Source organism: Capsicum annuum, chromosome 6 (genome assembly GCF_002878395.1).
Source record: "Capsicum annuum cultivar UCD-10X-F1 chromosome 6, UCD10Xv1.1, whole genome shotgun sequence".
Classification (NCBI taxonomy): Eukaryota; Viridiplantae; Streptophyta; class Magnoliopsida; order Solanales; family Solanaceae; genus Capsicum; species Capsicum annuum.
The window spans coordinates 186,379,096-186,404,018 of record NC_061116.1 but is presented as its reverse complement, the minus strand read 5'-3'; the positions used below and the strand labels follow the sequence as shown (position 1 = coordinate 186,404,018).

Sequence of the window (24,923 nt, the reverse complement as noted above, 5' to 3'; positions counted from 1 at the left end):
TCAGGAATAATACTTGCCACATATACCATAAACATCATCTGGATAACTTTGTACTTGAGCTAGTTCAGGAATATACTGTACAAAGTCTTGATGAGCTTGAATGATCAAGTCACCGTCATCCCATTGATCACGATAGCTCTCAGGCCGAGTCTTTCTCCTCTCTCCAGTGATAAAATACATTTGCTTTCTCCATTCTTCAGGAGGTGGAGAGCCACACTCAGCAGCCAACCAGTCCTCGTAGTCTAACTGTAAAGAAGAGTACTGTCTCAATGAGGCAAGAACTTGAGATATCATCAAATTTTACGGCTGAGACATTGGATAAAAGAAGTGTTATATGTCTTTTGGGTGCAGTGAGAAGCTTCATTGATGATTAATTCCAATTCTACTGTTTCGTTACTTTGAATGCGCGTAGCGATTGAAGTGTTACTTTGTGAAAACTAGTTTAGCCACATGGAGATGTATACATTCCCCAATACATTGGTAAACAGCCAGTCAAGTTTGCACTAGGAACTTACTATTCTATGAGGTTAAGTTTGGTGCTTCGTCGGTGCACCTTTTTTTTACACCATCAGCTGTTTTTTACCTTTGACAGCATATATATTTTTATATTTTGTAAAAAATAATATAAAATTAAAAAAAGACTTTTAACCTTACCCTATTTCTCTTTCTTCCCTCTCTCTTTCTACCGCATATTCTCCTTCAATATTTTCGAACTAACAAACGGGAGAAATAAGGTGGCTGGAGTGAATAGATTTTCAATTGCATCCTAATATCTTCTCTACATATTTATTATTTTTCGGTCTCAAGCTTCAGGTAAAAGAATTTCTTTATCTCTGCTTTCTCATCTTCTGCAATGCTTTACTAAGGAAATAAAAATTTTTATATACAAGATATTTAGTTTTCTTCGATTTCTCTTTACCTTTTGTTTTGGTTACACAAAGATTAAATTATTGAATCTGTCTGAATATAATTTTTCAAGCTTTAAATTTCTGTAGTTTTACGAAGTTTCTGCTACAAGTTTCTTCTACTTAGTTGTGTGTTATCGTACATTTTAAATAAAATTCAGGGATATATTCTCGAGAGGGGTGTACATTGTATCTTGAAGTGCCATCATATTGTACCAAATGTTTTTGCTATGATTTTTAGGTTGCCGAAAAGAAATTTTATTAGTTGACTTTTATTAGTTCAACTTTTACTACAATGGAATATATTTTACGACGGAAACTATTGAATCAATATCACTTTTGAATAAGTATATAAGGTTCTTGACCTTAATTTTGAATCAATATTTAGAGGAGGTATGATAGACTTTGTAAACTATCTAATATTTATGATTATGTTTCGCCGGATTAATGGAAAACTCAAATTTATATGAGGAAAATATAGGAGTTGAAGTTCTATCAGAGGAAATTGACATGGATAAAACTGGACAGATTGTTCCCTATATAGATGTTGAAAATTCCCATGACCCCTATATCAGTAAGGAGTTTCAATCACTTGATGATTCATTTAAGTTTTATGTTGATTATGCTCATCGTAGTGATTTTAGTGTCCCCCGATGTTGTATGGTGAGATCACGAAAAGATAAGTCAATAATTGGTCAAGAGTTTGTCTGTTCAAAGCAAGGATTTCGGTCAAAAAAAATTAGAAAGCAATAAACCACGAGTTGAAACTAGAGAAGGATGCAAAGTATCAAAGAAAGAAGAAGGTAAATGGGTTGTTTGTAGGCTTGTCACTAAGCACAATCATGAGCTTGCATCTCTAAACAGTCAGAAATTTTTGCGATGAAAAAGAAAAAGGTCTGAGGCCTAAAAAAATTTTATTGATTTGCTTGATAACTCAGGTGTCCGTCCAAGTAAAATAGCGCCAGTTTTGATAAGTCAAGCTGGGGGTGTAGATCAGCTTAATTAATTTAACAGGTTAAGATATTCAAAATTATTTAAGAACTAAGAGACAAAAAGATCTCGAAAAAGGAGATGCAAAATTGATGCTTCAATATTTTCAAAAGCGTCAATCAGAAAATCCAGATTTCTTTTACGCTATACAAATGGATGTTGATGGTTGTTTAGCTAATTGTTTTTGGGTTGATGCTAGATCTAGAATTGCTTATAAGAATTTTGGAGAAGTGGTTGTTTTTGACCTGACGTATTTAACAAATAAATACAAGATGCCTTTTGTTCCATTTACCGGGGTTAATAATCATCATCAATCTATTTTGTTTGGTTGTGCTCTTCTTTGGGATGAAACTCAAGACACTTTTGAGTGGTTACTTCGTACTTGGTAAGAGGCAATGTTTGGAGTGACACCTCGTACAATTATAACTGATCAGGAGGCTGCCATAACAAATGTAGTTGCAAGGGTATTCCCTAACAGTGCATACCACTTTTGTATGTGGCACATAACAAAGAAGATTCCGAAACATCTAATTCATGTTTATCATCAGTACGACGATTTCAGTAGCAAGTTTAGTTGGTGTATTCATGGTACGACAACCCCTGAGGAATTTGAGATAATGTGGAGTGAAATAATAAAAATGTATGATTTAGAAGAAAATAATTGGTTGCAGAGAATATATGTAATTTGTGAAAAATGGATACCTGCATATGTGCATACCACTTTTTGTGCAGGCATGTCAACAAGTCAAAGAAGTGAGAGTATGAATAAATTTTTTAAGGATTATTTGAATTCTAGTACTCCAGTGAGTGTATTTGTATTGCAATATGATAAAGCTATAGACGCTCGATATGATAAAGTAAGGGAGAATGATTACAAGACTAAGTATTCAAAGCCTGTCTTGAAAACTTTGTATCCTATGGAGGATGAAGCGGCGGAAAAATACACTAGAAAAATATTTCAGATTTTTCAAGAAGAACTAATTCAGTCTTAAAAATTTATCTCTGAAAAGTTTGAGGTTAAGGATGGAATAAATATTTATAAAGTGCATCAGCTTCAAAGACAAAAGCTGACATATATGGTCAGTTTGAATCTTGCATTGAAAAAAGCTGTTTGTTCGTGCCACAAATTTGAGTTCATGGGAATTTTATGTAGACATGTACTAATGGTATTCATAAAGAAATAAATTCTCTCACTTCCAGCACATTATTTGTTAGATCGATGGACTAGAAATGTAACCAAAGAAAAAGCTATTGACCATCCGAGTGAAATAACTAATGTGAAGCCTTCTACTTTGTGGTTTAATAACATCATGATGCATTCTATGGGGCTAGCTGAACAAGCTACAAGGTCTGAAAAATATTATCTGTTCGCACATCAAAGATTGTTGCAATTGTGTAGAGAACTTGATGAACTTCCTTATGAATTTGAGGAAGATTGTGTACTGAATGATCAAGTTGGTGAGAAATATTGTGAAATGAATCAAGTTGGTGAAAAGGATTGTGAAATGAACTCATGTGAACAAAGTCAGGATGTTACTCTATTTGACCCTCCAGTAGTGGTAACTAAAGGACGTCCGGAATCTTTGAGAAAGAAATATGCTTAGAAGTTACTCAAAAGGCCGAAAAAGTTTCTTCTCAGAAGAATAAAAAAGTTTGTTCTCAGAAAATTAAAAAAGTTTCCTCTCACAAAGCAAAAAGGCGAACAAAAAATATGAAACTTAACTAAAAGGAGACGAGGTAATTTTCATTAACACCACATATTATTTTTATTTCACATTACTTGTATAATAACTTTTAAATTTCATATGTAGTTCAAACTCTAATGTCGAAGCTGAACAAAAAAGTATAACAACATCTAATGAGGCTAATGCAATGGTAAAAAACTTATATCTTTATATTAGTTGACTTATTTGCATGTACCTTTTTCTCCAACTAATTTGTCATTTGTTTTGTAAGCAATTTCAACGATATCTAGAATTTTATCAGGGGTATATTGAGAGCACTGATTATGCTTATGCCACCTCATTTACATTAAAAAACTCCTCTTACCTTGATCTTATCGTTTATACCTTGTTTACATGTTGTGGTGTGTGCTTAAGAATTTTAACTTTCCTTTCAGGATTTGATGAAAGCTGCTTCAGTTCCGTACCAACAATATCATCTTAATTCATGAGTAAGAAGATAAGAGGATCTGGAGCTTTAGAATACAAAACAATGAAGAAGGAACAACTCTTTAGACTTCAAACTATTGATTTTTGTCTGTTTTTCAATTATGAATAGTCAACTTTATTGAACGTGATAAATCAATTTTGTAGTTTTGTTGAACAAGGATTTGGGTTACGTCATTTTTGTTGAACGTGATAAAATTCTATGATTGTTTCGTTGTTTGTCAACTATTTTGAGTCAAAGATTTTATTTCACATTATGTGTGAAAATGGATAAGCTTTGTGTTATTTGATTGCTGAAAGACTACAACCTATTTGAGCTTTGCTGGTAGCCTTCTGGTTGCTTGTTCCCACTTAGAACTGCTACATTTCGGTACACTAATTCATGGTTTTGTGCTTACAAATGGCTTAGAAACAGTTATGTCACGGATTTCCCTAGTTTCATTTTACATGAATTGTGAAAAATCAGAACTGACACGATATCTGTTTGACAGGACAGAAGATAAAAATGTGGTATCCTGAAATGTCATGGTAGCTAGTTATTTGCTTTATTATCAAAATTTTTTGGCCAGATTTGAGGTCTGGGATTCTGCCGAACAATTGAGGCAAAAGATGAAGGAATTAGGCTTGCAAAAAAAATTGGTTGCAGTTGAATCGAAATAGGAGGAGTATAGGTCATTCTTCAGCGTGCAATACAGGTGAATTCTGTACAAAAAGTTGACGCTGCATGAGAATGAAGAATACATGTAAATATACAAGTATATGGATTACTCTTTATGCACCAATGTCTAGGAAATCAAAGTTTTCTGTAAATGTTTTCGGTACTATATAAATTTATTTTTAGATAAGATTATTTAAGTTACATACCTCATTAACATATGTTAATTATACTGTAATATTACACTAATATAATCCCACACTTAATTCCTTTTTCCTTTTAATATAAATACTAACATGATTCTGCTCTTAAAAAAGATTATGTATCTGCCTGTAGTAACGTATGAAGGAGAAGAGAATTTGAGTGGTTATTATGGAATAAAAAGCAGCCCGGTGCACTAAAGCTATATTGCTATGCGCGGTGTTTAGAGAAGGGCCCCACCACAAGGGTGTATAAGAAAATTGAAATACAAGGGAGAAGGAAAAGTTTATAATTTTTGTGTGGGAGAAGTGGAACGAAATGCTCAAATTATGAGCATAAGTGTACAACAAACCATTTCACCCCATACCCATGCAAGAGCATTGACTCTTTGTTATAGAAGAGGTTACGGATGCCATAATGCCAATGTTAAGCAAGAGACAAGGCTGCTCTTCCTTTGATCTCCCACTTGCACTTACTATGAGCCATACAAAGCTATTTTTTAATGTAGAGGTGGAGGCAATTAACCTTTAATACGTTTGGGGAATTTTGCTTTCATCACAACAAGCTGCCCCACCCCTCCAAACTCCATCCAAAAGAAAAAAGATAAGCTGGCAGTAGGAGTATTTTTGGCGCTTCATATAGCAACACACATGATTAATGCAACTCTTGTTTTCTGGTGCATAGGAGTTGTTACTAAAGGTTGGAGGAGCATTTACTTTGGCTTGGTCTATAATACTTCTACTAGCAAAGCAGATGTCATTTGAAAAAGGTCTGTGGATATAAACTAAAAAACAGTGATTTACGATTCACGATTGAATCACGATTCACGACTATCAGCTCAAACCTTATGTATGTATTGATATGCACCAAATTTGTAAGTTTTATTGATAAATAGTTACAAAATGGTACCACAAGAAGTACAAAGATCTGGACATGTATTACATTACATACAATCTTTTATATTTAGGATATTTTTTCTTCATACAATAATACAAATTTTGAATACATTTATAATCCTTCATTTCGAAATGTTACTATTCGGGCTGTTAGGTCCAAAGTTGTATACCACTGCTATAGTGTCGTTAGGTCCATAGTTGATATCTTCACTTTAGATGCACTACTTTTGAAGAATCTGATACGCACCCATTGACATTCTTGAAGAGTCTAAGCAATATAGCCTCCAACTGATGAATACGCTCTTAAAGCTTTGCGTTGCGACTCAGATGAGGAGGAAGCAGGAGAATGACCACTTTAGGCTTTCTGTTAACTGCAACAACGTCACCTCATTCAGGAAACTCCATCACCAAACTACATCACCCTTTGTATGCAGCTAAACAGAAGACACAAGATGACTGTCTCAAATCTTCAAAATTTCTCCATTGCTATTACTATTCAATCCACATCCACATTGCGGACAAATCAAAAAATTATCAAGTGGAAAACTAACGAAAACAATACCAACAGAAAACTGAAGATCATCACCACTCTTAACAATCTCCACAATATTCAGCCACAAAAAAGTACTTTCACACTAATTCCATACAGGCTCGTTTTATTTTTTTAACCTTTTATCTAATTTGCAATGTGATGAAATATGGTCCATGTGCTCACCCGCTCATGCCTAGTGAAATCTTATATAGGATGTATAAGTTCACCTACATTTTTACTATTATGCACTTCCTGAAACAAAAACATTATAAAATTTAAAACCTCTTGCGAGTAAGTTTTTCAGACTACACTCTAAACCATTGATGAGTACTTCATGATCTTTACGGCCTTGGTGTATCAATATAACTTATCATCCTATTTTTTATCTCCGAGTCCAACTCCACCTATTGTCTATACCAAGATATAGGCTTCAATTAAAAAAGGAAGGTCGCAAAGTACAGTCTTTAAATGACCCAACAAGACGAGATGTCCAGACGGCAGTTTCCACACTACATTTTTTTATTGGAGAATGAGATGGCAGTTTACACATTACATAGAAACATCAAATCCAGTTTTTGAAGATAGAGCCTGCTCAATCAAGTGTGATCGCTTTGTATGCTTCTAGAGCAACACTGCAATCGCCATTAAGATGAACACTGAAGATTGTATCCAGTATCACCTTTTGGTAGAATTTCGATAGGGAAGCCGTAGCTTGATTACTAGTCGTAAGCGGTGAGGGAAGTGCCACCGGCAACGACGGATCAATGACTCCCTCATAACAACAAAAATCAATTAAACCAAGAGAGGCATGAGGAAAAGAATTATTAACCAAGTCCTCACGTCAAAGATCACTCAAACTAACCAGGTAAAAGTAACAGATAGCTCTAATGCAAACGGTTGACAACGCATGTTTCATCTTCAATTTTCCTCTTCAAGTATTAAGTAAAATCTATTCACGTAAGTGCAAGTAGCACATTGGCAGAAAGGCAAGGTATTGTCTGGGAGATTCTCAAGTCAAACGAATGCATAAACACAACAGAATATCAGTGAACCATTTCACAACTTCAAAGAACATTTTCAAGGTGACCAAATATTCAAAAAGATTGAAACATCAGCCCTCACCAGAATATCAGCCAACCATCATGCCAATTACTGCTTCTGAGTCGGATTAGACACGATCTAGCCAATCAATTTAGGAAATTAGATAAAATCGACGAAGAAATTTCAGACAGATTCAATAATTTACTCTTTGTGTAATCAAAACAAAAAGTAAAGAGAAATTGAAGAAAATTAAATATCTTGTATATAAAAATTTTTATTTCCTTCAGTAAAGCATTACAGAAGATGAGAAAGCAGAGATAAAGAAATACTTTTACCTGAAGCTTGAGACCGAAAAACAATAAATATGTAAAGAAGATACTTAGGATGCATTCTCTCCCGTTTGTTAGTTCGAAAATATTGAAGGAGAATATGCGGTACAAGGATTCAGAGAGATAACGACGCTGATGGGAGGAAAGAGAAATAGGGTAAGGTTAAAAGTCCTTTTTTAATTTTATATTATTTTTACAAAAAATAAAAATATATGTGCTGTCAAAGGTAAAAAATAGTTGATGGTGTAAAAAAAGGGACACCGACGGTGTACCAAACTTAAACTCCTATTCTATAGTTCTTCATCTTATTAAACCTTCTTGTTTCTATTATAACTAGGTTGCATAATCTAGGACTTCTATAGACACTGAAAAAGGATAAAATGTTCCTTTGTTTGTACCAATTTGTATTTCCACTCCAACCCAAGAAAAGCAAGAAGAAAGGGATATACCAACAATTGAATAAGGTCAGTCAGGTTTCATACCTTAAACTAAACATTGTGAGTGTACCATTTTGGAATATTAGAGGCGTCTAAAGATGAGTAGATTGCATCAATATCAGCAATCGTATCTTTCTTCGAGAGGAGAGAAATTCAACCAGATAAAATGCCAGCAATCCACTTGCTTTGTAATTCACAACGGGGAAACCCTAAAAGCTGGTGCAAACCAAAGAAAGTACTTTGTTCATGTCCACCGCATGCATCAAAACCTTAAAATTGATATACCTAATCCCAAAACCATCTTATTTACCTTCCATAGCAGCCCAACGAATGAAAGACTCAGAGCAAAGGCTGGTGGGAAAATATCCTTGTAAAGTGGCCCAACACGGTTGTCATCTACAGTCACTATCCCATTAGTTTCCAAGAAAGGGAAATGATATTTGTACCTGAGAAAAATATAATAGCCGCATTACTAATATTTCATCCTCTCATTCAGTTTAATTTTGGATTATTTAGTGTTTGCTTTCTATTGTTCCTTCCAGTTTACTTTCTCATTCTCTCTAAATTAAAGGCATCGTAATCTACCACTTTCAAGTAGGGAGGAAAGAAAGGCAAAAGACAAATGATGGGTAATCAGACTGACCCTGTGCAGTGTAGGATGATATCAGCATAGACTTTGGACCCATCTTGAAAACGGACTCCATCATCTGTACCAACAACTTCAATCTGCGTCATTATTAGTCAGTATAAAATTACTTATAATAACGCAAAGATTAATTCAGCATCAAGCATGACAATTAATCTCCTCACAATGTTCTTACTCGAGTTAATAACAACTTTACCATAGAGTGGAGCCAAAGATTTTCATATCCATGCAGCTTTTTGGGAGTACTCTCACTTAGAGCTGATCTAGAAGAAATGTGGACCCCTTTAGCAACTTCAGCAATTTCTCTGGAGATATCATTAGCACTTGTGGCACCCCCTATGACCACAACAACCTATCATACAATTGATCATATCCTTCAAATGCATAGCCAATGAAGAACAAATGTTACTATATTATTACGTATGTGGCAACAATATATTACTGTATATAGAAAAATTCGCACTTGCAATTCAACATTTTAACTTTCACTGAGTAGAGCAAATTCATAATGCTCACGACACATACTTGACCTCCAAAAGGTTCAGGAACTGATAATTATGGCTGTGGATTTGCTTTCCTCGCCATAATTCGATTTCTAATAAAGCAGAGGCTCCTGGTTAATAAATCAATATATACATAAGCTGACCAAGATACCATTGTAACATATTTAAAGAAAATAATTTGAATAAATTACCAAGAATATCAGCTATGCGTGGTTCAGTAAAGTGTCCATTACAGATTACTACAGAATCATACTCCTCTTCGTTAGTGTTGGGTACGATGTAGTTTTGATGATTGATAAACTGACAAAGTGATATGAAACATGTCAGTCAAACTGGTTCACAGACACACTGTCCATGCAGCTGAAACTTGTAGCAAAATCATCGGGTGGGAGAAATCAAGAACCAGATGATCTGGTTAATTCTAATAAACTCAAGGAAATAAATATGGGCTAATTTGAAGAAGTTGTGATTAAATAAAATACTTGAGGATAAGCTAATTTAAAGAGTTGGAGTTTTACTACAACACTAAGGAGACAAGAGTTAGAATTGAAGAAGAAGTCTCATTTGAAGTAAAACTCTATGCAATGAGAATTCTGATTAAAGGAGGAGTTTAAAATAAAGAATGACTCTTTGGAGAGTTGTGCTTAAATAGAATATGTATCAGTCAGAGTAACTTGTGCACTTACAGAGAGAGAAAAGGAACTAGTAAAGTGAGAAAATTCAAAATTGCTTTACTTTTCACTGAATATGAGGCTTTTAAAATGGAGAAAAATGAGTCACTACAAGAAATGATAACTAGGTTAACTTTATTGGTAAATGAGTTATCATCTTTAGGAAATGTTTTATCTCCTGAGGAATAGGTAAAGAAGGTCTTGAGAGTCCTACCAAAGTCTAAGTGGGATGTCAAAGTTACAGTCATAAGAAAAACTAAGGATCTCACTAGAATGTCCCTTGATGAGTTAGTTGGTAATTTGGAGATCTATGAGATGAACATGGAAGATCTAAATAGGGCATCTGAAAGTGATGAATGAAGAAGATAATGAAACTGCTCTCATGGCCATTGGAGATTCAGACATGGAAGAAGATGATGGACCTCTGAGGTAAGTATTCTTGAACTCAAAGAGAAGTTGCATTTATTTTCTAAAAAGAAACTTGTTTTCTTAACGAGTTCTCTAATTTATAATTTTCAAGAATTAACTTCTGATAGGGATGAGTTATTCAACAATCTTGCAAGTCTCAAGTTTGATCTTATTCAACTAGAAGCTTGTAAGAATACTGTTGAAAAGAAAAATTGCACTCTTAAGGAACAGGTTGGTCAACTTGATTCTTCAAATCTGATTCTAAAATTTGAAATCTTAAAACTGACTCTTTCTGAAAAAGGAAAAAAGGTCGAAAGTGAGGAACAAGAAAAAATTGAGTTAGGATTGACTAAGATTAAACATGAATACTTTTGTGAAAAATAAAAGGTTAGTCAACTGAGTCAAGAAGTTTCTAAATTGAAACTTAATCTTGAAAGAGCTAATAGATGGACACATTCTTCAAGAATTGTTCATAAGTTAGGTCAAAGAACTCACAATAAAAAGGCTGGGTTGGGCTTTTATAAAAGTTCAAATGCTATTAAAGATCTATGTTATATTTATGGTAACCAGGGGCATCTAACCACTGAATGTCCAGTTGCAGCAAAAATCAAATCAAGAAGCATAAGCCTAGCAAAAAAATCTGATTCCATGTTAGCACAAGCTAACAAAAAGGTCAAATTTGGTCAGAGAAATAGGTCACATGACCTGTTGCCTCAATGGGCTAGAAGGAACCTCATACATTCTTTTTCTCATAAGAAAGGACCCAAGCTTGTCTGGGTGCCTAAAGTTAACCCCTAATTTATTTTACAGGTGATAATGAAGGAGACAACCAAAATTTGTCAATGGATAAAACTTGCTCAAGGCATAAGATTGGAAGCAAATAAAATTTCTTTCACTCACCACATTTAAAGGGGGAATGAATCTTTTGGTGATGGCAAAAAGAGCATCATTACTAGAGTTGAAAAGATTGGGAGAACTAAAACAAAAGCCTTTGAAAGATTGTTAGATTTGAAGTATTCGTGTAAGGGGGAAGTAAGGGAGATCCTCTTTAACAAAAAAAATAATCCGGTGCTTAGACCTGGTTCGTATGAATCTTTGTGGTCTAATGTAAGAAGCAGAGAAGGTAAGAGGATGATAATGAAACTGATGAGCATGCACAAGAACACATTGTACTACCTGGTCCAACTATTGTACAGATTGAGGGCATAGTGATAGGGGGAACAACAAATCAAGAAATTAATTCATTAATAGCACCATTACAGGCTTCTGCTAATTTTGTTCGTAGTTCATAAAAATTGGTGTTGTCAAAAGAATATTGATATGTCTCATGGGAATGACTTGAGACTATGGTATCCAAAGGAAAGCAAATTCACTTTTGTGGGCTATAAAAATATTGACTATGTGGGTTACTTAATTAACTGGAGAAACATCAAAGGCACTAAGTAAAAAGCATTTTAAAAGGAATATGTTAGACTTGGGAATAATTAAAATTGCATGAACTTCTCTCAATGATTGACTAGAATAACCATTTTCTTTTTAATCTTATTAGCTAAAATGTTATTCAATTTAGTCTTGCACATTTAGTTGTGTGTCCCAATTTCAGATTTTTGACTCTTCTAACCTAATTTTGTATTAGATTATGCAAAAAACAAAAAAATAGGTACAACCAAGCAATTGTGACCACAAAGTTCTTCTTATCAAGTGTGCTCTACATTGACATAAGCATAGGTATCTAAGTCGAAACAGTTGAGCACACCTATTCCATTCCTCATACTTCATCCTCTCCTTGTCCTATAATGTTGTAACTCTCTGAATCTGGTACTCGGAACTCTACATGGTGCTCATGACCCCGAAGGACCACAAGCTAACCAATCACTAATATCTATAACTGGGCACTGCATAGTACATTGTATAAATGTGGAAAAAAGGCTGAAAGGCTATAAGGTTCAAATATCTGATAAAACATAACATCTAGAAATACGATATATCAATACCAAAATAAAACTGAAATAACTGTCTGAACATGCTATAGTCTGGAAGCCTCTAAACTATCTAAAAACTATGGAGTTGATGGGACGTGTCCCCAACTAACTCCGAACTACTGAAATAATAAAGTAATAAAATAATCATGCTATCTTTGAATAATGAGGACTCACTGCTAGTCTGGCTACTGAACATCTGATCTACTAAGGATGCTACTGATGCTCTAGAGCTTATAAATCTGAACCTATGGTATAAAACACCATAGCATAAATGCATCAGTATGATTGAATGTACTGAGATGTAAGTGAGGTAGGCTGAATGCAAAGGTTCATATGCATGAACAATACTGACTTACTGAGTAACATGAACGTGAGAATATATGCATGATAACATAACTGTAACTGAGATTGTGACAACACTGATTATTGAGTCTAAATACTGATAACACGGATTTCTGATAATTGATATAACTGATACTGAGCGACTGTGTCTGATAGTATAGATTCTGATGGTACGCTGAGTTTCGTACTGAGCTGAGTGACTATGTCTGACAGTCCTAAATTCTGTAGAACTATCTGAGTTCTATTACTGAGACCTGAGACTAAGACTGTGAGAAGTATTCATCTAACTGACATGCCCCAAATAAGATAATATAATTGAGTTGGGGTCCAATCTGTAACCCTAATTGAAGGATGTTAATACCGTGCCACTAGTAAGGATAAGCTGTGAGTAATCCCTCATCTAATAGGTACTCTAAGGAGAACGGTGGGACCCTCATATAACAGGTTAAGCCACCTCATCTACCCTTAACTAGCAGGTTTGATGTCTCAACCTACACTGGCTACGCAGTTTTGGAGCGCAAAGATTGCTTCTAAGAATCACACCCTCTAATAATAGGTGAATAACCTTCCTTGGGCTCACTCAGTGCTGAATCCTACTCCCATTTGAATAGACACTGAACATGATTAACTGAACTGAAATAGACTATATTTATTGAGTTTTATTAACTGACGGAATATTACTGAGATCTGATAACTAACTGAGATTACTGAGTTTTCCTTAGTCATGTGACAGACTGAATTCTACTGAGTTTTGAAACTGATAAAGAATACTACTGATCATGGAATGATTGAGATTATCATAAAACTAATACTGGCTCTAGGCACATAGCTAAATTGTTGGGTACATGTACCCTAAGACTCGATAGCATAAAAGTAATTCATGGCACAAGTTCAAAAGTACAACAATGGCTACACATGTATCCATAATTCATTGACTAAGACATTTCATAAAACACTTGACATGCATTAACTTGTACATGAATGGGGATTTCATACTATCATCTATAATGGCACTTTTTCCTTTACATAGGCATTTTATCAAACATATGGGGAGAATACTTTGGTTATACCATCATCAATACATCTAATTATCATGGTTGCATAAATAAATTCACAATTTGAAGGGTTTATCATTAATATTATGCAAATCATCACATACTAGGATCAATCATTGGAACATGTAATTTAAAGCATGAATCAAAACCCAACAACAACATGGGTATGAATTTCAATTCAACTAAATCATGAACATTCATAAATACATAATCTTTGGAATTTGAAAAGAGATTCTTGAGCTTCATGGGTGAAAGGGACCCATGAATCAACACTTGACATACCTGGGTGGATGATTTCTTGAAGATTGGTGTAGGAAATCTTGGATTTTTGACTTGGAATTAAACACCTAGGGTTTCTTGTTCTTGGGGATTGATCTTTGAGAGAAACCCTAATTTGGTGTTATAGATGAATAATGAAGTTATGAGCTCTGGTATGGTATAATTAGGGGTCAAAAAGGATGGAAAAAGTCCCAAATACCCTTTTTAAAATAGCTTAAAATCATTGATCCGAAGTGGTGACGGTTTAGGCGATGGTCCATCATTGGCTCGACGGTCCGTTAGTCTATTCCGTCATACTTGGCCAGAACCTGAACTTTCTGCCTCTCTGCGATGGTTTGGGTGATGGTCCATCGGTCCTGACCGTCGCACTTGGACAGAAAATGGGTTCACTGCCTTAGTCGCGATGGCTTGGACAACGGTCCATTGCTAGCTCGATGGTCCGTCGTCCTGACCATCGCTTTTGGCCAGTTCCGATAGTTCTCTGTAAAACATCCATAACTTTTTTTCTCTGATACTGGATTTGAATGAAATTGGTATTTTTCGAAAGCTAATTCAATTTTCCACATGATAAAAAGTCAAAATTGGGTAAATTCTATCTGATTTAAACATTAATCATTTAGGATGTCATCACTAACTCTTCTGGAGACTAGATATGACTTAAAGAAAGTTCGGAGTATTACAGTATTTTCCCCTTGGGAACATTCATCCTCGAATGAGACTGAATAGACTAGGAAAGTTGATAGACTGATCTTACTTAAGGGACGTGAACATTGAACATGTCTATATGATTGGAACTTCTGATATACTGAAATCTCATACTGAATATACATGTCTGATAAATGGATATGTGACAGATAGTCTTCATGAATGTATGACTAAAGTTACTGAGAAACTGAGTTTCTCATGATTAGAATGCATATCTAATGCATGAAAACGTGACTGACATGATACATGAACATATGACTGGATATGTAAGGGTATTTGATACCAAGTTTATAACTGAAATCTGAACATGAAACTGAATAAGCTTAAGGAAATCTATTACCTTGGGCTAAGTTTGAGTTTACCGAGAAGAGATAAGGATACTTGGTCCGCATATCTACTTCTGCTTCCCAAGTAGCTCCCTCAACGGACTAATTCCGCCAAAGAACTTTGACTAGAGGGACTTCTTTGTTCCTCAATCTATGAGTCTGGTAGTCAAGAATTTAGACTAGAATCTTTTTATAAGAGAGGTTATTCTGAATGTCTAAGCCCTCTACCAGGACTAAAACTGTTGGGTCACCTATGCACTTCTTTAGCAAGGAGACATGGAACACTGGATGAAATGAGGCTAGATCTGAAGGCAATTTGAGCTCATAAGCTACCTTGTTGAAACAACTGAGAATTTTGAAAGGACCGACATATCAGGTACTGAGCTTTCCCTTCTGCTGAATTACTTCATTCCCTTCATGAGAGAGATTTTTAAGTACACATAATCACTAATCTCAAACTCGAGATCCTTTCTACGTACATCTGCGTATGATTTCTGTTAACTCTGAGCTATCTTTAGCCGTTCTCTGATCAATTGAACTTTCTCTAAGGTGTTGAATACCAAGTCAGGCCCTACTACTGCAGCCTCACCTACTTAAAACCAACCGATTGGAGATCTGTACTTCCTACCATAAAAAGCTTCAAATGGAGCCATCTAAATACTGGAATGATAGTTGTTGTTGTGTGTTAACTCAATCAAAGGCAAGTGGTCATCCCAACTGCCCTTGAAATCAATTACATACGCTTGTAGCATATCTTTTAAAGTCTGAATGGTCCTTTCTACTTGACCATCTATCTAAGGATGAAAGGCTATAGTGAGACAAACTTGGGTACCAAGACCCTTTTGGAACGCTTTACAAAAGTAAGAGGTAAACTGGGTACCTCTGTCTTTTATAATAGATAATGAAACACTGTGCAATTTGACCAACTCTCTGAAATAGAGTTTGGCATAATCCTAGGCTGAATAAGAGGTATAGACTAGAAGAAAATGAGCTGATACTGTCATTCTATCTATAATGACCCAGACTGAATTATGCTGATGACGAGTACGAGGCAAACCCATCACAAAGTCCATGTTCACTTCTTCCCACTTCTAAGTAGGAATGTTGAACTCTTGCATGGACCCACTAGGCTTCTGATGCTCTATCTTGACCTGCTGACATATAGAGAATTTAGCCACAAACTCTGTCACATCTCTCTTTATCCCACTCTACAAATAGATCTCCCTCAAGTCGTGGTACATCTTAATGGCCCCTGGATGAATAGAGTAGCGCGCACCTGCGCTTCTGCAAAAATTCATTGCCTTAAGTCATTTACACCTAGAACACATGGACGACCCTGTCAACGGAGAATACCATCTCCCCCTTGGGAGAAAACCTCTACCTTCTGATCTCTGACCGACTTTTTCAACTTAACAGGACTGAGATCTCTATCTCGATTTTATTTTACCTTAGATACTAGAGATGATTCTGAACCCATATACTACCTTCTGCTGAATCGACTAAGTGAACACATAGTCGGAAAAACTGATGGACTTCCTGAGCCAACTTCTTCTTACTGTCCTCAACATGAGAAACATTACCCATAGACAGTCTACTGAGAGTGTCAGCCACTATATTAGCCTTACCTGGATAATAAAAGACACTCATGTCGTAATCTTTCAAGAGCTTTAACTACCTTCTCTGATGGAAGTTAAGATTTTTTTGAGAGAATACGTACTGAAGGCTCTTGTGATTTGTGAATATATCTACATGAAAACCGTACAAGTAATGCCTCTAAATCTTTAAGGCAAAGGCTACGGCTGCTAACTCAAGATCATGAGTTGGATAATTCTTCTTATAAGGTTTAAGCTATCTGGAGACGTAGGCTATGACCTTACTATGATGCATGAGGACACAACCCAAACCTACTATAGATGCATCACAGTACACTTAGAATCCATCTGAACTATCTGGAAGATTCAAAACTAGAGCTGAGGTGAGTCGATTCTTCAACTCCTAAAAACTCTTCTCGCAAGGATCTGACCACTGAAACTTGACTTTCTTCTGAGTCAATCTGGACATAAGGGATGCAATAAAAGAGAATCCCTTAATAAACCATCTGTAATAGCCAGCCAACCCTAAGAAACTCCTGATATCTGATGAAGAGATAGGACGAGGCCAGTTTCTTACTGCTTCAGTCTTTTGATGCTCAACTCTAATGCCATCACCTGAAATAATATGACTAAGGAATGCTACTGACCTTAGCCAAAATTTACACTTACTGAATTTGGCAAATGATTGATGATTTTTGAGAGTCTGTAATACTATTCTGAGATGGTCTGCATGATCATGCTTACTGCAAAAATAGACAAAAATGTCATCTATGAAGACTATGATGAACATGTCCAAGTACTGCTTAAACACGCGGTTCATCAAGTCGATGAAGGCTTCTGGGGCATTGGTAAGACCAAAGAACATGACTAAGAATTTGAAGTGACCATACCGAGTATGGAAAGCTATTTTTAGAATATCACATTCTCTGACCCTGAGCTGATGATAGCCTGATCTGAGGTCTATCTTTGAGAAATAGCTGGCACTCTAAAGTTGATCAAACAAATCATCAATTTAGGGAAGTTGATACTTGTTCTTGATGGTGACTTTATTGAGCTGACGGTTGTATATACACATTTTGAGAAAACCATTTTTCTTGTGCATGAATAAGACTGGTGTGCCCCACGGGGATACACTGGGTCTGACGAATCCCTTACCTAGGAGATCCTTCAACTAATCTTTCAATCCTCTGAGTTCTACTGGTGCCATTCTATATGGAATAATAGATATGAACTGGGTATCAGGAAGAAGATTAATGTCGAAGTCTATTTCCCTTTTGAGAGGAATTCCTGGAAGGTATTCGGAAAAGATATCTGAATATTCATTCACTACTGGAACTGATTCGAGACTGGGAGTTTTGAAACTAGAGTCCTTAACTCAACTCTATTTTTGCAGTCGACTATGGCATAGCAAGAATGAAGCCAATCTATGTAGAGAATAACATCAAAATCAGTCATCTCCAATTTGACTAAGTCTACTGAAGTGACTTTCTAAGATACCATAGCCGGACAGTTCCTGTATACCCATCGGGCTACGATAGTTTTACCCACTGGGGTAGAGATTGAGAAGGTATCTACTAGAATTTCAGAACTGACTCCGAAATTAGCTGCTATATAGGGAGTAATAAAAGACAAAGAAGCTCCTGGATCTAGCAAGGCGTAAACATGTACATGAAAAATCTTTAACATACCAGTGACCATATCAGGAGAATTTTCCTGATCCTATCGAGCCTGGAGAGCATAAAGTCTATTTGACATTGCCCACTGGTAGCACTGGAAGAGACACCCTACTGATTTGGGCGATTAAACTGAGCTAGAGGGTGATTACGTTGACCCTGAAGACCTGGCTGGGGACAATCTCTAACTCCGTGGCCTGGCTTGCCATATTTGAAGCAAAAATCACTGTTAGCTCTGCAATTACCCTGATGGTGCCTGCCACATATCTGACAAAGTGGATAGGTTCGAGCACTGCTAACACCGCCCTGGGACTTAGAGCTTAGCACCCTATCTCTATTACCGTCTCTGAATTTTGGCACTGAAGCACTGGCTGGGGAAGGAGCTGGAACGGAGAACGACTTTCACCCTCTGACTTAGACTGAGTAAAGTTAAATCTACATGTCCTTGCTCTCTTATTCTTCTTCTCCCTCATCTTAATATTTTTCTCTTCTATCTGCTGAGCATGGGTCATAAACCTGGCTATGTTCATGTCACTATTCAACATTGCGGACCTGCACTCATTGATCACACTATCATTCACCCAGAGACAAACTTACTCATCTTGTCCCTGCTATCTTCAACCACATAAGGAGCATATCTGGCTAATTGAGTAAACTTAAGGGAATACACTATCACTGTCATGTTTCCCTGCCTGAGGTTGATAAACTCTAACACCTTAGCTTTCCTCAGCTCTAGGGGAAAAAATCTATCAAGAAAAGCAGTGGCAAACTCCTCCCACTCTATGAGTCCTACATCTACACCCCTCTCAGCTTTTCACTATTTGAACCATGTGTGAGCCACATCCTGTAACTGATATGCAACTAGCTTAGTACTCTCACTAGCAATAACTCCCATGATATCTGTAACTTTCTGAACCTGATCAAGGAATTCCCGAGGGTTTTCTTCTGACTTAGACCCTAAAAAATATGGGAGATTCATTCAGGTAAAGTCCCGAATCCTAGCTGCAACTAAATTGGTCGCTGGGTTGGCCAAAATAACAACCGGTCATTCATTCTGAGCAATAACTGACTGAGCAAGAGTAGTGAATACAACTCTAAACTCTGCATGAGAAATATGTTCGTCCAAGGGATCTGCTTGGATAGACTGAGAGCTGACTGATTTCTATTTCTTCTCTTAGAAGGTATGTTTTGTAGAAGAAAGGGAGAAATGAATTTAGACTAAGAGTTAAATTTAAGCTCATGCTCTCTGGCATGACATGAATACTGAAAGAAGGGAAACTGTTTCTAAAATATCTTATAGCCTCCTGTACATAAATGTGGTGCGCAATACCCCCATGCACAAGACTTTACTAGATGCAACTTTCAAACTTCCTAGGAGATTATTGAATCTTAGGCTCTAATACCAAGTTTGTAACGCCCCAAATTTGGTACCCAAGATATTACACGGTGCTCATGACCCCGAAGGACTACAAGCTAACCTATGACTGATATCTATAACTGGGCACTACATAATATACTGTATAAATACAAAAAAATCTAAAAGGCTATAAGGTTCAAATATCTGATAAAACATAACATCTGGAAATACGGTATATCAATACCAAAATAAAACTAAAATAACTATCTAAACATGCTATAGTCTGGAAGCCTCTAAACTGTCTAAAAACTGTGAAGTTGATAAGACATGTCCCCAAATAACTCCGAACTACTGAAATAATAAAGTAGTAAAATAATTATGCTATCCTCGAATAATGAGGACTCACTGCTAGTCTGGCTGTTGAACGTCTGATTTACTAAGGATGCTACTGATGCTCGTACTTCTGAACCTATGGTATAAAATACCATAGCACAAATGCATCAGTATGATTGAATATACTGGTATGCAAGTGAGGTAGGCTGAATGCAAGGGTTCATATGCATAAACAATATTGACTGACTGAGTAACATAAACGTGAGAATACATGCATGAATACATAATTGTAACTGAGATTGTGACAACACTGATTACTTAGTCTGAATACTGATAACATGGATTTATGATAACTGATATAACTGATATTGAGCGACTGTATTTGACAATATAGATTCTGATGGAACTAGCTGAGTTTTGTACTGAGTTGAGTGACTGTGTCTGACAGTCCTGAATTTTGTAGAACTATCTGAGTTCTATTACTGAGAATGTGGGAAGTATTCATCTAACTGACATACATACCCCAAATAAGATAATATAATTGAGTTAGGGTCCAATCTGTAACCCCAATTGAAAGGGTGTCAATACCGCGCCACTGGTAATGACAAGTTGTGAGTAATCCCTCATCTAACAGGTACTCTAAGGTGAACGGTGGGACCCTTATATAACAAGTTGAGCCACCTCATCTACCCTCAACTAGCATGTTTGATATATCAACCTGCGCTGCTTACGTAGTTCTGGAGCGCAAGGATTACTTCTTAAGAATCACACCCTCTAATAACAGGTGAGTTTCCATCCTTGGGCTCACTCAGTGCTGAATCCTACTTCCATATGAATAGACACTGAACATGATTAACTGAACTAAACTGGACTGCATTTATTGAGTTTTGTTGACTGATGGAATATTACTGAGATCTGATAACTGACTAAGATTACTGAGTTTTCTTGAGTCATATGACAGACTGAATTCTACTGAGTTCTGAAACTGATTGAGAATACTACTGATCATGGCATGATTGAGATTATTATGAAACTGACACTGGCTCTAGGTACACAACTAAATTGTCGGATACAAGTACCCCCAAGACTCGATAGCATAAAAGTAATTCATGGCACAAGTTTAAAAGCACAACAATGGCTACACATATAGCCATAATTCATTTACTAAGACATTTCATCAAACACTTGACATGCATTAACCTGTACATGAATGGGGATTTCATACTATCATACTATAATGGCACTTTTCCCTTCACATAGGCATTTAATCAAACATGTGGGGAGCATACTTTGGTTATACCATCATTAATGTATCTAATTATGATGGTTGCATAAATAAATTCACAATTTGAAGGGTTTATCATTAATATTATGCAAATCATCACATACTAGGATCAATAATTGGGACATGTAATTTAAAACATGAATCAAAACCCAACAACAACATGGACATGAATTTCAATTCAACTAAATCATGAACATTCATAAATACACAATCTTTGGAATTTAAAAAGAGATTCTTGATCTTCATGGGTGAAAGGGACCCATGAATCAACACTTGACATACCTGGGTGGATGATTTCTTGAAGATTGGTGGAAGAAAGCTTGAATTCTTGATTTGAAATTAAACACCTAGGATTTCTTGTTCTTGGAGATTGATCTTTGATAGAAACCCTAATTTGGTATTATAGATGAATAATGAAGTTATGAGATCTGGTCTGGTATAATTAGGGGTCAAAATGGGTAAAAAAAGACCTAAATACCCTTTTAAAAATGGCTGAAAATTATTGATCAAAAGTGGTGACGGTTCGGGCAATGGTCCGTTGGTCCATCCCATCGTACTTGGCCAGAACCTGAACTTTCTGCCTCGTCTACGATAGTTTGGGTGATGGTCCGCCACTAGCTCAACGGTTCGTCGGTCCTGACTGTTTCACTTGGCTAGAAGATGGGTTCACTGCCTTAGTCGCGATGTCTTGGACGATGGTCCATCATTAGCACGATGGCCCATCGCCCTGACCATCGCTTCTGGGTAGTTCCGACAGTTCTCTGTAATACATCCATAACTTTTTTAATCCGATACCGAATTTGGACAAACTTGGTATCGTTGGAAAGCTAATTCAATTTCTCACATGATAAAAAGTCAAAAATGGGGAAATTCTATCTGATTTAAACATTAATCATTTAGGAAGTCATCACTAACTCTTCTAGAGACTAGATATGACTTAAAGAAAGTTTGGGGTATTACAAATGCTGATGAATTGGTTGACCAAATTTTCTTTGATTCTCTCTAAATGGTTGTGTACAAATATGTTAATTCTACACACTAGAAATTATATTCCTTCTTTTCTCTCAATCAAAATATTAGTTTTTGTATCATGAATTTTCCAAACTTGATCATCAATCACATGCAGCATATGTTTCTAAAGAATGAAAAGAGACATGGTTTCTCTTTTAGTTCCTAATTGGCTATTTTTTGGGGACTTCTCAATCCGAGTTCAAGTTTGACTTATAAAACAACAATGGATGTTCTTGAACAAATGAATCATGCTGCTCTACCTGTTTCAGTAAGGAGGGCTAACACTCATTTGAAAAAATTAATAGTAAAAAAATAATTCAGCTGGAAGAAAAATCTGAACTAGAAGCTGCACAAGATTGTCATGAAGTGGAATCAGAGTTCTTTAAGGCTAGGATCATGACTTTGAAGCTTGACCTTGATTGATAGAGAGATAAAAATATTGAAGTCATTCGTCAATTGACACAGTTGATATCACCCGTTCCACCTTCCTCATCAGCTCCCCAATATTTATATCCTTAGTTATGTCCCACTTTTATACCATGTTCTTTTTTGATTAATGCTTAGTTGTTTTTCTTTGTTCAGTACTAGCTTAGGTTTAATGTGGAACATGCTCCCATAGTTAAATAAAATGGTTATCTTTGCTATATTGCTCATATTTTTGCTCTCTTTAATATATTACTACGTTGGCTAAAGTCTTTGTCTGATTGTTTTGGTGATAGCCCTAATGGCCATGAATATCATAACAAATCACTTTGGCTAGTATATTATTGCATTGAAATGGTTTTTCGATGATGCCAAAAGAAGGAAGACAAGAGGGTTGTGCAATGTTTATAACCCATTAACTAACTTGTTTTATTCTAGTGTTTTATATAGTGCCTACTGTAGGAAAATAATTGAATGCACAAAGACAAGAGGTTTGTCATCATCAAAAAGGGAGAATTTGTTGGGTACAATGTAGTTTTGATGATTGACAAACTGACAAAATGATATGAAACATGTCAGTCAAGCTGGTTCACAAACACACTATCTCATGTGGCTGAAATTTTTAGCAAAATCATTAATAATTAAAGACAAGGGTGGAAGAAATCAAGAACCATATGAGTGATTAATTCTGATAAACTCAAGGAAATAAACATGTGTTAATTTGAAGAAGTTGTTAAATAAAATACTTGAAGATAAGCTGATTTAAAGAATTAGAGTTTGACTACAACACTAAGGAGCCAAGAGTTGGAATTGGAGAAGGAGTCTCACTTGAAGTAAAACTCTATGCAATGAGAATTCTAATTAAAAGAGGAGTTTGAAATAAAGAATGACTCTTTGGAGAACTATGCTTAAATAGAAGATGTATCAGTCAGAGTAACTTGCACACTTATAGAGAGAGAAAAGGCTAAATATGATCAAATTAAGAAAATCATAATTGAGACAATTCTGACTGAAGATTCAAGTGCTGCCCGTACAAAGGAATAAGTTGACGAACCTGTTTCACAAGATTAAGCTTTACAGTTCATGAGTTAGTTTAAATGTATTGTTATTATTGAGTTGTAATTTATTTCTTTCCTATATTGATTATTCAGGAACAATATTGAGCTGAGTCAACTTCAAGTTTGGAATAACTCGAAGTGGGTTCAACGGTCAAGGGTGATTGTTGAGTTATAGAAATTAGAGTTTATAATTCCAGTTATTGAGTTATAGGAATTAGAGTTTAAAATTCTAGTCATTGAGGTATAGGAATTAGAGTTTATAATTCCTAGTTGTTGGTTATAAGAGTTTTGTAATCAGTTGTTGTTGAGGCTCAGAGTTATTTAGTGAAGTTAGAGTTAAATCCTATAGAGGTATAGGTCGTGGTATTTTATACCTTTTTGAGCGGGGTGTTTTTCACGTAAAAATTATTGTGTTCTTTACTTCTTGTTTTACTGCTTCCTTGGAACATGTCAAGTAATCCGTTCCATCCATAGGCAACTCTTACGTTAAAGCCACTGATTAGTAAGGTACGTACTCTAACAAGGCAAATATAGCATAATCGTTCTTTTTTTTCTTGAAATAACCTTCCATTTTCCATTCTCTAACAACCCCATATGCCCAACTTCAGTTCAAAATCTCACCAGTTCAATAAACCCAAAATCAACCACAAAATCATTCAAATAGTCTAAAACTTCCCTATGACCTGGAAAACGTCTCGATTCTCTATTGGGCTTTTTCGTGGATACAAAAGGGTAGTCATGAAAACCCATTACTTCCCGAGGAAGTTTTACCCGAAGTGATGAATAAAGACTTGAATGAACAATTTTTTGGTTGGAGTCGAACCCCATTGGGTCGGAATCAGTTGCTGGATTTTAAATCCATGTGCCTCCTAGATGATTATCTCACTCGAATACAATTACACTGTGACCTTCATGTTGGAGTTCTCGGGCAGTAAGAAGGCCATCAGGACCAGCACCAATAACGACAAGCTTTTTTGGATAATTTTCAAGCATTGAGAGGAAACTGAAAATGGGGTGGATTTGGTGATGGCATTGACATATATGCAAATAGAGAAAACAAGCTTGGTTTGGTTTAAAGAACAGATAAACGTTGAATGCTCATGAGTTGGTAGTATTATTA

General features: G+C 35.9%; 1 long non-coding RNA gene and 1 pseudogene across 1 annotated transcript; both read right to left on the bottom strand.

Moving 5' to 3' along the window:
• Positions 1–24,796, bottom strand: LOC107874035 (annotated as a pseudogene).
• Positions 5,838–7,904, bottom strand: LOC107872874. The gene is made up of 3 exons (XR_007057307.1): positions 7,724–7,904; positions 7,470–7,526; positions 5,838–6,307 (listed from the first exon to the last, which is right to left on the bottom strand). It is a non-coding gene; the product is annotated as an uncharacterized LOC107872874 (long non-coding RNA).
• Positions 24,797–24,923: the final 127 nt, after the last annotated feature.